Here is a 12096-nt window from a genome sequence, read left to right as displayed (position 1 = left end):
TCCCCTGCCGCGAAGAATCGTTTTTTCATCCAAGTACACATTTTACTGTTGCGTTAAACAGAGGCTACAGTTAAGGAATTGCGCCCAGTAAATCCTCCCCGGCCAGGATACGAACCCATGACATAGCGCTCGCGGAACGCCAGACGAGTGTCTTACCACTACACCACGGAGACTTAGTGAGTGCATACTATTCGTGGGAACTATACCGGCCGCTGCCAGGATCAGTTGATTTATTTATTATTGTTTGGCCTTGTGACATCTTTCATACATTTTAGGTAAAATACAAAATCACCTTTGTGTTTTTATCATCTCCTCCATTGATCTTGACATACATTTTATACTGGATATAAATTATACTGGAAATATATTATACTGGCTATATTATACTGGAAAGCATACAGTGATAACAGTAAGTACCTGCCTGATTCCTGATCTTTTGAGTGTGACCTTGCCAAGGCTACCACTAATTCCACCAGTCCACTGAGGTGTTACTGGCCACCTAAAACACCAGTTGGCGACCTTGTGGTTAACCGTAGAGCCCAATTGTTGGGGAGGGCACATGACAGTCAAGTGAACGAGTCGTGTTCCCACTCTTTCTTAATCAGAGGCCGTTGAGATTGACTGGGAGACTCTCCTGGCGTGCAGTGGCGCCGTGAGGATCGAGTGAAGACCCGCAGGGCTACGGTGAGTGACCTTGAGCATAACTATTGCTCACCCCAGAGTAAGAATAGAGAAGTGAAACCCCAACAATATATATATATATATATATATATATATATATATATATATATATATATATATATATATATATATATATATATATATATATATATATATATATATATATATATATATATATATGTCGTACCTAGTAGCCAGAACTCACTTCTCAGCCTACTATGCAAGGCCTGATTTGCCTAATAAGCCAAGTTTTCCTGAATTAATATATTTTCTCTAATTTTTTTCTTATGAAATGATAAAGCTGCCCTTTTCACTATGTATGAGGGCAATTTTTTTTTATTGGAGTTAAAATTAACGTAGATATATGACCGAACCTAACCAACCCTACCTAACCTAACCTAACCTATCTTTATAGGTAAGGTTAGGTTAGGTAGCCAAAAAAAGCTAGGTTAGGTTAGGTTAGGTAGGTTAGGTAGACGAAAAAACATTAATTCATGAAAACTTGGCTTATTAGGCAAATCGGGCCTTGCATAGTAGGCTGAGAAGTGAGTTCTGGCTACTAGGTACGACATATATATATATATATATATATATATATATATATATATATATATATATATATATATATATATTTATATTATTAAATATGACCGAAAAAGTAAGATTAATAATTCTAACACGAATTTTCTCGATCTTTCTTATGTTTCTTTTCACTGTTGATGGTAATTGAAAAATCAATTCTCCAAAATTCATTTTTATTTCTAGTCTGACGCGACACTTGAACGCGTTTCGTAATAACATATTACATTTTCAAAGACTGTTAGTTTACACACACACACAACTATTACCTGCAAACACTAAACAGAGTTCTTACTTATGCTATGATTTAAACAGCTTTCATTTTTCATTTTATACCCGCATTTTGGGTGAGGTGATATGTTACAACAGTTTTAGATGAGGTGAACAAAACTTTCAACACAGGATAGAACATGAAACAATGGGTATTGAAGGTATGAATGGAAGTAATTGCAGAGGGCCTATTGGCCCATATTTCTTGATGCTTCAATATTGGAGCGGAGTCTTGAAGTGGGTAGAATATAGTTGTGCATTAATTGGCTGTTGATTTTTGTGTCATCTGCAAAGGATGATACGAAGCTGTGACTTGTATTTTTGTCTATATCTGATATGAGAATAAGGAAAAGCAGCGGTGCAAGGACTGTACCCTGAGGTACAGAGCTTTTAACTGCACTTGGACTAGATTTTATATGGTTGACCGTTACTCGCTGAGTCCTGTTTGACAGAAAACTGAGTATCCAGCGTCCTACTTTACCGGTTATTCCCATTGACTTCATTTTGTGTGCTATCACGCCATGGTCACATTTATCGAAAGCCTTTGTGAAGTCCGTGTATATCACATCAGCATTCTGTTTTTCTTCTAATGCCTCAGTAACTTTGTCGTAGTGCTCAAGTAGCTGTGAGAGGCACGATCTTCCCGCTCGAAATCCATGTTGGCTTGGGTTGTGAAGGTCATTGGTCTCCATGAAATTGGTGACCTGACTCCTAATCACTCTCTCAAATACTTTTATGATGTGCGATGTTAGTGCAACTGGTCTATAATTCTTTGCCAATGCTTTGCTCCCTCCCTTGTGTAGAGGGGCTATGTCTGCTACTTTAAGTGCATCTAGTATCTCCCACGTGTCCAAGCTCTTCCTCCACACTATACTGAGTGCCTGTACTACCGGCACTTTGCATTTCTTTATAAATATTGAATTCCCTGAGTCTGGACCTGGGGCCGAGTGCATGGGCATGTTTTCAATTTCTCTTTCAAAATTTAGTGCGCTCGTGTTGATATCAGTTATATTTACAGGGGTTTGAATATCCCGCATAAAGAAATTGTTTGGATCTTCCACTTTCATGTTGTTTATTGGAGTGCTAAACATGTCCTCATACTGCTTTTTTAGGATTTCACTAATTTCTTTTTCATCCTCCGTGTATGAACCTTCACTTGTACGAATAGGTCCAATACTGGCAGTGGTTTTTGCTTTTGATTTCGCATATGTGAAGAAATATTTTGGATTTTTCTTTATTTCCTGAATTGCTTTCTGTTCGAACTGCCTTTCTTCAGTTTCATATGAGTGTTTCAATTTCCGCTCGATTTCTTCAATCTCCCTATTTAAATTATTCCTACTTTGACGGGAAATTCGTGTCTGCATAAGCAGTTCCGTTATTTTTTTCCTGCGTTTATAGTGTCGTCTGCGTTCTCTTTCTGCGTTGGATCTCTTTCTGGCTTTCCTCAAAGGAACATGTTTCAGACAGACTTGATACGCTTCCGAAGTCAGTTTTTCTATTCCTTCTGTAGGACTTGTATTACTTAGAATAGTTTCCCGTGGAATGTTTGTAAGGTCCCTGTTTATTATCTCCCAGTCATGTATGCTTTTATTATTAAAATTGAATTTACTGAATAGCCCCTCTCGCTTTATCAACGTTTTAGGTCTATTCTGAGTATTGATGGTCGTTTGCACTTCAATGAGCTTGTGATCTGAGTATGTGGTATCTGATATTGTAATGTCTCTGATAATGTCTTCATTGTTCGTAAAGACCAGATCTAGAATATTTTCATTTCTCGTTGGCTCCGATATCTGCTGATTGAGATAAAATTTGTCACAGAATCTAAGTAGTTCTCTAATCTGTGGTTGGTTAGGTCCTGATAGATTTCCTGGTATAATATTATTGTTTGCTATTTTCCACCTGAGACTAGGCAAGTTGAAGTCACCTAGGAAGATAATATCAGGTATCGGGTTCTCCAAATTATCAAGGCTATTCTCTATTTTGTTTATCTGTTCTGTAAATTCCTCAGCCGTTGCATCTGGCGGTTTGTATATTAGAATAATCACTAAATTTATTTTTTCTATTTTTAATCCCAGTACCACTACCACCTCATTTGTAACGTTTAGGAGCTCCGAGCATACAATGTCTTCCCTAATATACAGACCCACTCCTCCATGTGACCTAATTTTCCTATCACACCTGTTTAGGTTATATCCTGGAATCCAGATCTCACAGTCCAACAATTCCCCTGTATGGGTTTCTGTGAAAGCTCCAAATACTGCATTTGACTCCGTGAGGAGGCCATTTATGAACTGTACTTTGTTGTTTGTTCTTGTTTTCAGTCCTTGTATGTTGGCAAAGATGAATGAGGTTACTCTGTTAGTGATAGTTTGACTGGGAGACTTTTTCGGCAAGCCCATTATGCGTGGACATAATGAGTTTGTTCTGACCAGTACTGATTGTTGTAGGGCAGTTGCCTGTCGTAGTTGTAGTTCCCTTTCGGTGTGTAATTGTATCTGTAATTCTGGAATGCAAGTGGATCTGGCATCCAGTTCCATACACTCTCCATGCTGCTCCTTTTGAATTCTCTTTCGGTCTGGTATAACAAATTTATAGAGTTTCCTCCAAATTCATTATCCTGCTTGCCACTCTTATTGTAGCGTTCCGTGCCTTTCACGTGAAAGTGTGGGCAGCTGAGGTCATAGCATTTTCTGTCCTCCAGTGAGGTTTGGCACATGTCAGGATGGAAAAACCTACATATTGATCCAAATCGACACTCACCTTTCTTAAGCATATTTAAACATTTTTTTGGGATGTTGGTAACTGCATTCTAATCCTTTCTTATTACCAGCATATCTATGTCTGCATATGCCCTTTGCATAAAATTTGCATAAGTCTGCCCTTCTGTTCTGACTCGCTCTATCGGGAACCGTCGTAGTGTCTGTACCTATCGAGCTGTCAGTGCTGTCTGTTACACTTTCTAGTTTACTGTCATCTACATCCGGGCCTACTGAGTCAGAGTTTACAACTTCCTGAGTTTCAGCCTCAGTTTCATCCCTGACTATAGCCTCCGCCCCTAGTATATTAGAATTGTTGTTTCTTTCCCACTCCTTCTGGATGGCTGGTAGGCTTCCAATGAATGATGTTTTCCGTTCATGCGTCATGTTATCTAGCAGGTTTTTTAGAATATTCCAAGCTGGCAGGTCATTTTTACACACCCAGAGCAGGTGGCCAGCTCTTAGTACCGAAGTGTTACTCCTGTACAAGCCGAATGAAATCTAGTCTTACAGATATAACATTCAATTCCCGTTACCTTCGACTTTAAGGAGTTGTTACAGTGGCCACAAATTTGTTTATTTACTCCCATTTTGCCTTGTTTTGTTGTATATATCTATATATTTATAATATTATATGTATACCGTATATTTGTAACAATATATATGTTTATTTGTTCTACTGTATGGTCTGTACTTATCGCACGGTCGAGGGTGAGGGTCCCAGAGGCTGCACAGTTGACACGTTGTTGGTTGTTGTCCCAGGCCGCGGCTGAGGCCCTCAGTTGCCAGTTACTTGTGTTATACACTGATATATTAATTCGTTTGTATTACAATAAGGGATTTTCTGCTTTATTTCCGATTTGCAATAGTATTCACTTTCTCTATTACTAATTTCTTGATCCACATTCCCATATTACACTTATAAATAAATAAATAATAAATAAATGTTTATTTAGGTAAGGTACATACATACAAGAGATTTTACAAAGTTTGTTGGATTAATAGATAGAGCTAGTACATACAATGCCTAAAGCCACTATTACGCAAAGCGTTTTGGGCAGGAAAAATAAAATGACTAAAGCTTAATACTAATGGGTATAAAGAATAAAATGTGTTGAGAACAAATAAAAATAGAGGTAAAAGAGGGGGGAACATGGCTGAAATAGCAGCACAAATACAATTTACAAATTATTACAGACAATTACATTCAAACAGCGTTGTTTTGAAAAAAAAAGACATGGGTTGACAACAGAGAGGTAAGGTAGGTTACAGGGAATTTATTAGGTAGTGCTTAGTTTTTATCTTAAACTGGTTGAGAGAGGTACAGTCTTTAACATGGTTGGGAAGGTCATTCCACATTCTGGGTCCCTTGATTTGTAGAGCATTTCTAGTTTGATTAAGTCGTACTCTAGGAATATTAAAACTGTATTTATTTCTGGTGTGGTGCTCATGGGTTCTGTTACAACCTTCAATGAATCTTTTAAGGTCAGGATTGGCATTACAGTTCAGCGTTTTATATATGTATAATACACATGAGAGAATGTGCAGTGACTTAATATCTAACATATTCAGAGATTTGAGTAGGGGTACCGAGTGATGTCTGAGGCTAGAGTTGGATATTGTCCTAATAGCAGCTTTGTGTTGAGTAATTAGAGGACGTAAATGATTTTGGGTAGTAGAACCCCAAGCACAAATACCATAGTTGAGATATGGATAGATGAGGGAGTAATAGAGAGTCACCAGGGCAGGGCGGGGTACATAATATCTGATCTTAGAAAGAATGCCAACAGTTTTTGAAACTTTTTTTGATATATTTAGAATGTGTCCCTGGAAATTCAGCTTATGGTCGATGAGAACGCCAAGGAATTTGCCATCTAATTTGTTACAAATTTGGATATTGTTTATTTTGAGATTTATTTGATTAGAGGATTTATTGCCAAACAGAATATAGAACGTTTTGTCAATGTTAAGGGTGAGTTTGTTGGCAGTTAGCCAAAGATGGACTTTCTTTAGCTCAGTATTTACTGTGGCATTTAAAGCAAGGGGGTCAGGACTGGAGTAAATGAAGGTTGTGTCGTCAGCAAATAGAATTGGTTTGAGGTGTTGGGAGGCATTTGGAAGGTCATTAATGTAGATGAGAAAGAGGAGAGGGCCAAGTATGCTGCCCTGAGGAACACCAATGTAGATGGGTAGGGTGGGAGAAATTGTATTATTCACAGAAACATACTGGAGCCTGTCAGTAAGGTAAGAGTTGAGGTATTGTAGGGAGTGTCCTCTGACTCCATAATGATGTAATTTAAGAAGAAGGTTTTGGTGGTTGACAGTGTCAAAAGCCTTACGCAGGTCCACAAATAACCCAACAGGGAACTCCTTTTTATCAAGAACTGCGTGAATCAAGTTAATCATACTAATAAGTGCATCGTTAGTGCTTTTTTTGGGTCTGAAGCCATAATGACAAGAGCTAAGTATATTGTGTTTGGCTAGAAAAGAGTAAAGCTGCTTGTAGATTAGTTTTTCAAATAATTTTGACAAGTTAGGCAGGATCACCACATTTGTGGACAGGGGTTACTCTTGCTTTTTTTTAGAATGTCTGGAGAGGTTTGGAGTTCAAGTGACTTGTTGAAGAGCAATGCAATAGCAGGAGCTAAAGATTTGGAGGCTTTTTTGTAAATTAAAGTTGGTATCTCCTCGAGGACACTAGACTTGGTTTTAAGGGAAAGGATTATCTCATTGCCATCAGTGGAATTAGTAGGCTTTAGGTGCAGAGACTGTGGATAGTTACCTGTAAGAAAGTCCTTAACATCAGTACTGGAAGATGGAATATCATTTGCAAGGGATGACCCAATGGAAGAGAAGAACCTATTGAACTCAATAGCAGAATCAGAGGCTGAAAGCTGACCAACATTATTGGACAGGAGTGTTGGTTTGTTATTTAAAATCTTCTTTGATCCCAATATTTGTGAAATTGTGCTCCAAGTTTTTTTAATGTTGCTCTTTATTTGGGTAAATTTATCTTCATAGTATTTAGTTTTGGCTCGTCTAATTATTTTAGATAGCAATAACGAGTAATTCTTTGAGAATTCTTTGGAGACGGTTCCTAACCTATGCTTCTTCTCAAGGTCATGTTTTTTGTTAATGGATTTAAGTATTCCCTTTGTAAGCCAAGGATTGTTAAGCCTTTTGTTTGTGACTTGTTTTGTAAGCATAGGACAGTGGGTGTTATAAAGGCTAAGAGTTGTTTGAAGAAAAGATTGCACTGCTAGGTTGATATCCCCTATGTTACCTAACTCGGACTCCCAGTTGACATTATCAGCAGCAGTTATAAAATTGTTTATAGCAGTTTCATTGTGCAGGCTAAAGCTTAACTCCCTTGACTCAAGAGGTGGTTTGATAATGTTAGTTAAGAGAAATGCGGGGTAATGGTCTGTAGTGCTATCGGTGATTATACCTGAAGTAAGCGGAGAGGTTATGTTTGTCCAGATGTGATCTAGAGTCGTAGCAGTACTATCAGTGACTCTAGTTGGTCTAGTGATTAAGGGTATGAGGAAGCAGGAGTTCATACAGTTGAGGAAGCTAACAGCAGTAGGGTGTTCAGGCTCGCAGAGGTCAATATTAAAGTCCCCTGCGATAATTAGATGGTTTTTGTTCAGTCTGTTATCTAGTATTAGATTTCTAAGGTTTGAATTGAATTCGGACACATCAGTGTTAGGAATTCTATAGACTGCACCCACAGACAGGACAGACTCGGCACCCTTGACTCTGAAACTGGCGAAGATATACTCGCCACAGCAGTCTCTAGTTCTAATTATTTTTAAGCATGTTAGTTCTTGGTGGTAGTAAAGAGCAGTACCACCACCTCTCTGAATTTGACGACAGTTGTGAATTGCCGAGTAGTTAGGCATGTTAAAGAGCCGAGTAGTATCCTCTTTCAACCATGTTTCAGTAAGTATAATAAAAGAGAGTTTGTTGTCAATAGTTTCAATCAAGGCACTAACATCATCGAAGTGTTTACCTAGGGATCTAACGTTCAAGTTGATTACAGAGATATTGTGATTATGTGTTAATACATTGTTTAAATCATGTGCTGTAAAATATCTGCAATTTAGATCATTAAAGTGATGATTGTCATAGATAGTGGATAAGAGGTTTAGTTCTGGGTCTATACTTGTCTGCATAAAAAGGCTGTTTGCAGGAAAACAAAGCAAGAATGGCAAATTACAAAATAGAAAACAAAGAAAAAAGTAGAATAAAAATTCTAAAGTAATATAAACTTAATGGTAATTTTAAGTAAAAAAACCTAATGGGAACTAGGAATGTAAGAAATGAACTAGAATAATTAATAACAATAGATGACCAAAAAGTCAAAAAGCAATTATGAAATCTATAAAATGAAAAGCTTGCTTACTATACTATTATAAGTACACTATAGTTGAATACTAAAGTTACACTAAAACAAACTGAGGTAGTTTAAACAGAGTTACACTCAGGAACACTGGATAATGAAGTTAATACTAGAGGACACAGGCAAAGCCAGTGTACTATGGAACATGGGAGTAAAAAGAAAAAAGACAATAATAAAGATGACAATATTATTATTATTTTTTTTTTTAACTAAAGTTAAAACCTTTTGAAAGGAAAGGAAGAGCTAAAGTACACAAAGGTAGTTAAATGAGATTATAATTTGAATTCAGGCTATACAGCAGCTATCCAACAGTCACTGAGGAAAGAATTAAGGTGAGCTTCAGTGGTTATTGAATAGGTTTTTCCAGTGTCAGTCCTCCTAGCTATAATTTTACCATCTCGCACAAAACAGTGTTTAATTGTAGGGGAATTTTTGCAGAAACCACGCAGTTTAAAAAAGAGTTGGAAACTTGTTGGAAACCAATTTGCTAGTAAGCACACACACACGGTGGGCACACGGGACGTGGATCTATGGGGTGGGTTCTGGCTCCACGAGGTGGACTCCATACAATTCACTTGTTATTTCCTTAAAGCACAAAAGTCGGATGGCAATCACTATGGTATATTGTTTAATAAGTTGAGATGCACTTTATGAGTTATCTGACTGTGTTTAGTTCCTGTATCACTGAAATATCCCGATATATATATTGTTTTTCACAGAGCTCGTGCTCTCGTGTGCTTCCCCTCCTCACACGCTATGAGAGAGTCTTTGTGTTTTTGAGAATATGTTTTGTACTTTCTTACAATGTACCTGTAAACATTTTTTTTACCTTTACAAGAATGTAAAACTTCAAGTCTCTGTACTCTCATGAACCCAATTTACCTTCCTGTATATAAATAAATAAATAAATAAATACTGGCGACCAAGCCAGGAAGTAAAGCAGTATTAGTACTTAGAATGGGGCCTAACAGCTGAGTGGATAGTGCTCATGATTGGTAGTCCTAAGGTTCCGGGTTCGATCCCAGGGGGAGGCGGAAACAAATATGTAGTTTCTTTCACACTGATGCGCCTGTTTACCTAGCAGTAAATAGGCACCTGGGAGTTAGACAGCTTGACCAAACTGCAAGGACGCTAAGCCCCGAAACTATCTAAAAACAGAAACTATAATATTATGGATAATAAGGCCCAATTTAATGGGTCAAGAAAAATTTTTTTAAGACTCATTGAGTTGTTCCCCTCCACGGAAATCTTTAGTAAAAGGCGAAAGATTTATGCGTTTTGAAGGGAAACCAGAGTTAAACGTATGAGAAAATTGGAGATTCCGGCCACACAGCGCTGAGGCGAAAGATGTACGTGTATTTCGGGACGAGAACGGCATATTGACCGGTAACTGTATTAAATATAATAATTCTTTTATTCTTTGCGATATTGCTCTATTATCGTGCTAGCATGAGCTAAACAACATACACATAAGAACACTTTTTTTTTTCCAAAAACGGTGGGTTTTCTGAGGAATAGAAAATGTATGTCTGGAAGCTGACTTTAACCGCCCAAGTCAGCTAAAGTCAGCTTCGGTTAAAGTCAGCTTCCAGAATATTATAGTAACTTCTTCTTTAGATAGCTTCGGGGCTTACTGCGGCTTGGTCAAGCTGTCTTAACTCCCAGGTGCCTATTTACTGCTAGGTGAACAGGTGCATCAGTGTGAAAGAAACTACCCATTTGTTTCCGCCTCCCCCTGGAATCGAACCCGGAACCTTAAATTACCAATCATGCTGTCAATGTAATCAATCAGAGCTTTAATATACCAATGTGCTTTAATATACTTACCAATCTCTCTCATCTCATTTTTTTCTTGTAATGTATTTGTTATCATTTTATTAATTCTGATAGAATTTACCTACTTAAAATTATCTGTTAGATTAAGGACCTGCCCGAAACGCTGCGCGTACTATAGTGGCTTTACAAGTGTAAATACTGTACTATGCTATGTGTTCTCACAAACCCAATGTACCTTCTTGTATATAAATAAATAAATAAATAAATAAATAAATTAGGACTACCAATCCTGAGCGCTGTCCACTCAGCCGTTAGGCCCCATTCTAAGTACAAATACTACTTTACTTCCTGGCTTCCAGTATTTGTTTATTTATTTATTTATTTATATACAAGAAGGTACATATTGAGTTCATGAGAGTACAGAGACTTGAAGTTTTACATTCCTGTACAAGTAAAAAAAATGTTTACAGGTGCATTGTAAGTACAAAAATACATTGTAAGAAAGTACAAAACATATCGCAAGAAACTACAAACAATTTTATAGCTGCTGCTGCTAATGTCAACTGGGCGTCCGAATTAGGGAACATAGGGGACATCAACCTAGCTGTGAAATCTTTTCTTCAAAAAACTCTCAGCCTTTATGACACCCACAGTCCTATGCTAACGAAACAAGTCACAACTAAAAGGCTAAACAATCCTTTGCTTACAAAGGGAATACTTAAATCCATTATTAAAAAACATGAACAAAACATTATTAAAACAAAACATTATTAAAAGTGCATACGGGGAGGACTATCCTTCAGAGGTCCTTGGAAAAATGAGAAATGCATGGAATATTGCAGCTGAAGCGTCCAAGAAGGCACGGACTCGGTATGCTCATTTTTATGACAAGAAAGTGCGCCCTCTAGAGTTGAAGGAAGGAAGCCTCGTATTGAGAGTGAATGAGGCTGCGCCCGCCAATCAGAGCAGGAAACTAGCTCCGAGGTGGCGAGGACCATATTCAGATTCAGATTCAGATGTTTATTCAGGTAAGGTATATACATACAAGTGATGTTACATTAATGGATTGATATATAGATAGAGCTAGTACATACAATGCCTAAAGCCACTATTACGCAATGCGTTTCGGGCAAGAAAAACATTAATATCTAGAACTTAATACTAATTGAGCATAAAGAATAAAAAGTGTTGAGAACAAATACAAATAAAGATAAAAAAAAGGGGGAACATGACTGAAAAAGCAGCACAAATACAATAGGTTGACAAACAGTGTTAATTAAAAAAAAGAAAATAACAGACATGGGTTGACAATAGAGGAGTGAGGTAGATTACAGGGAATTTATTAGGTAGTGTTTAGTTTTTATCTTAAACTGGTTGAGAGAGGTACAGTCTTTAACATGGTTGGGAAGGTCATTCCACATTCTGGGCCCCTTGATTTGCAGAGCATTTCTAGTTTGATTAAGTCGTACTCTAGGAATATCAAAACTGTATTTATTTCTGGTGTGGTGCTCATGGGTTCTGTTACAACCTTGTATGAAGCTTTTGAGATCAGGATTGGCATTATAGTTTAGCGTTTTATATATGTATAATACACATGAGAGAATGTGCAGTGACTTAATATCTAACATATTC

At 37.4% G+C, this 12096-nt stretch overlaps 1 non-coding gene across 1 annotated transcript; it reads right to left on the bottom strand.

Moving 5' to 3' along the window:
• Nucleotides 1–9869: 9869 nt before the first annotated feature.
• LOC123752870 (U5 spliceosomal RNA) lies at nucleotides 9870–9986 on the bottom strand. Its single transcript, XR_006772239.2, has one exon. It is a non-coding gene; the product is annotated as a U5 spliceosomal RNA (small nuclear RNA).
• Between the last annotated feature and the right edge of the window lie 2110 nt (nucleotides 9987–12096).

Source organism: Procambarus clarkii, chromosome 4, assembly GCF_040958095.1.
Source record: "Procambarus clarkii isolate CNS0578487 chromosome 4, FALCON_Pclarkii_2.0, whole genome shotgun sequence".
Lineage (NCBI taxonomy): Eukaryota > Metazoa > Arthropoda > Malacostraca > Decapoda > Cambaridae > Procambarus > Procambarus clarkii.
Note: the sequence above shows the minus strand (reverse complement) of the source record. Positions and strands in the feature narration are given on the sequence as shown.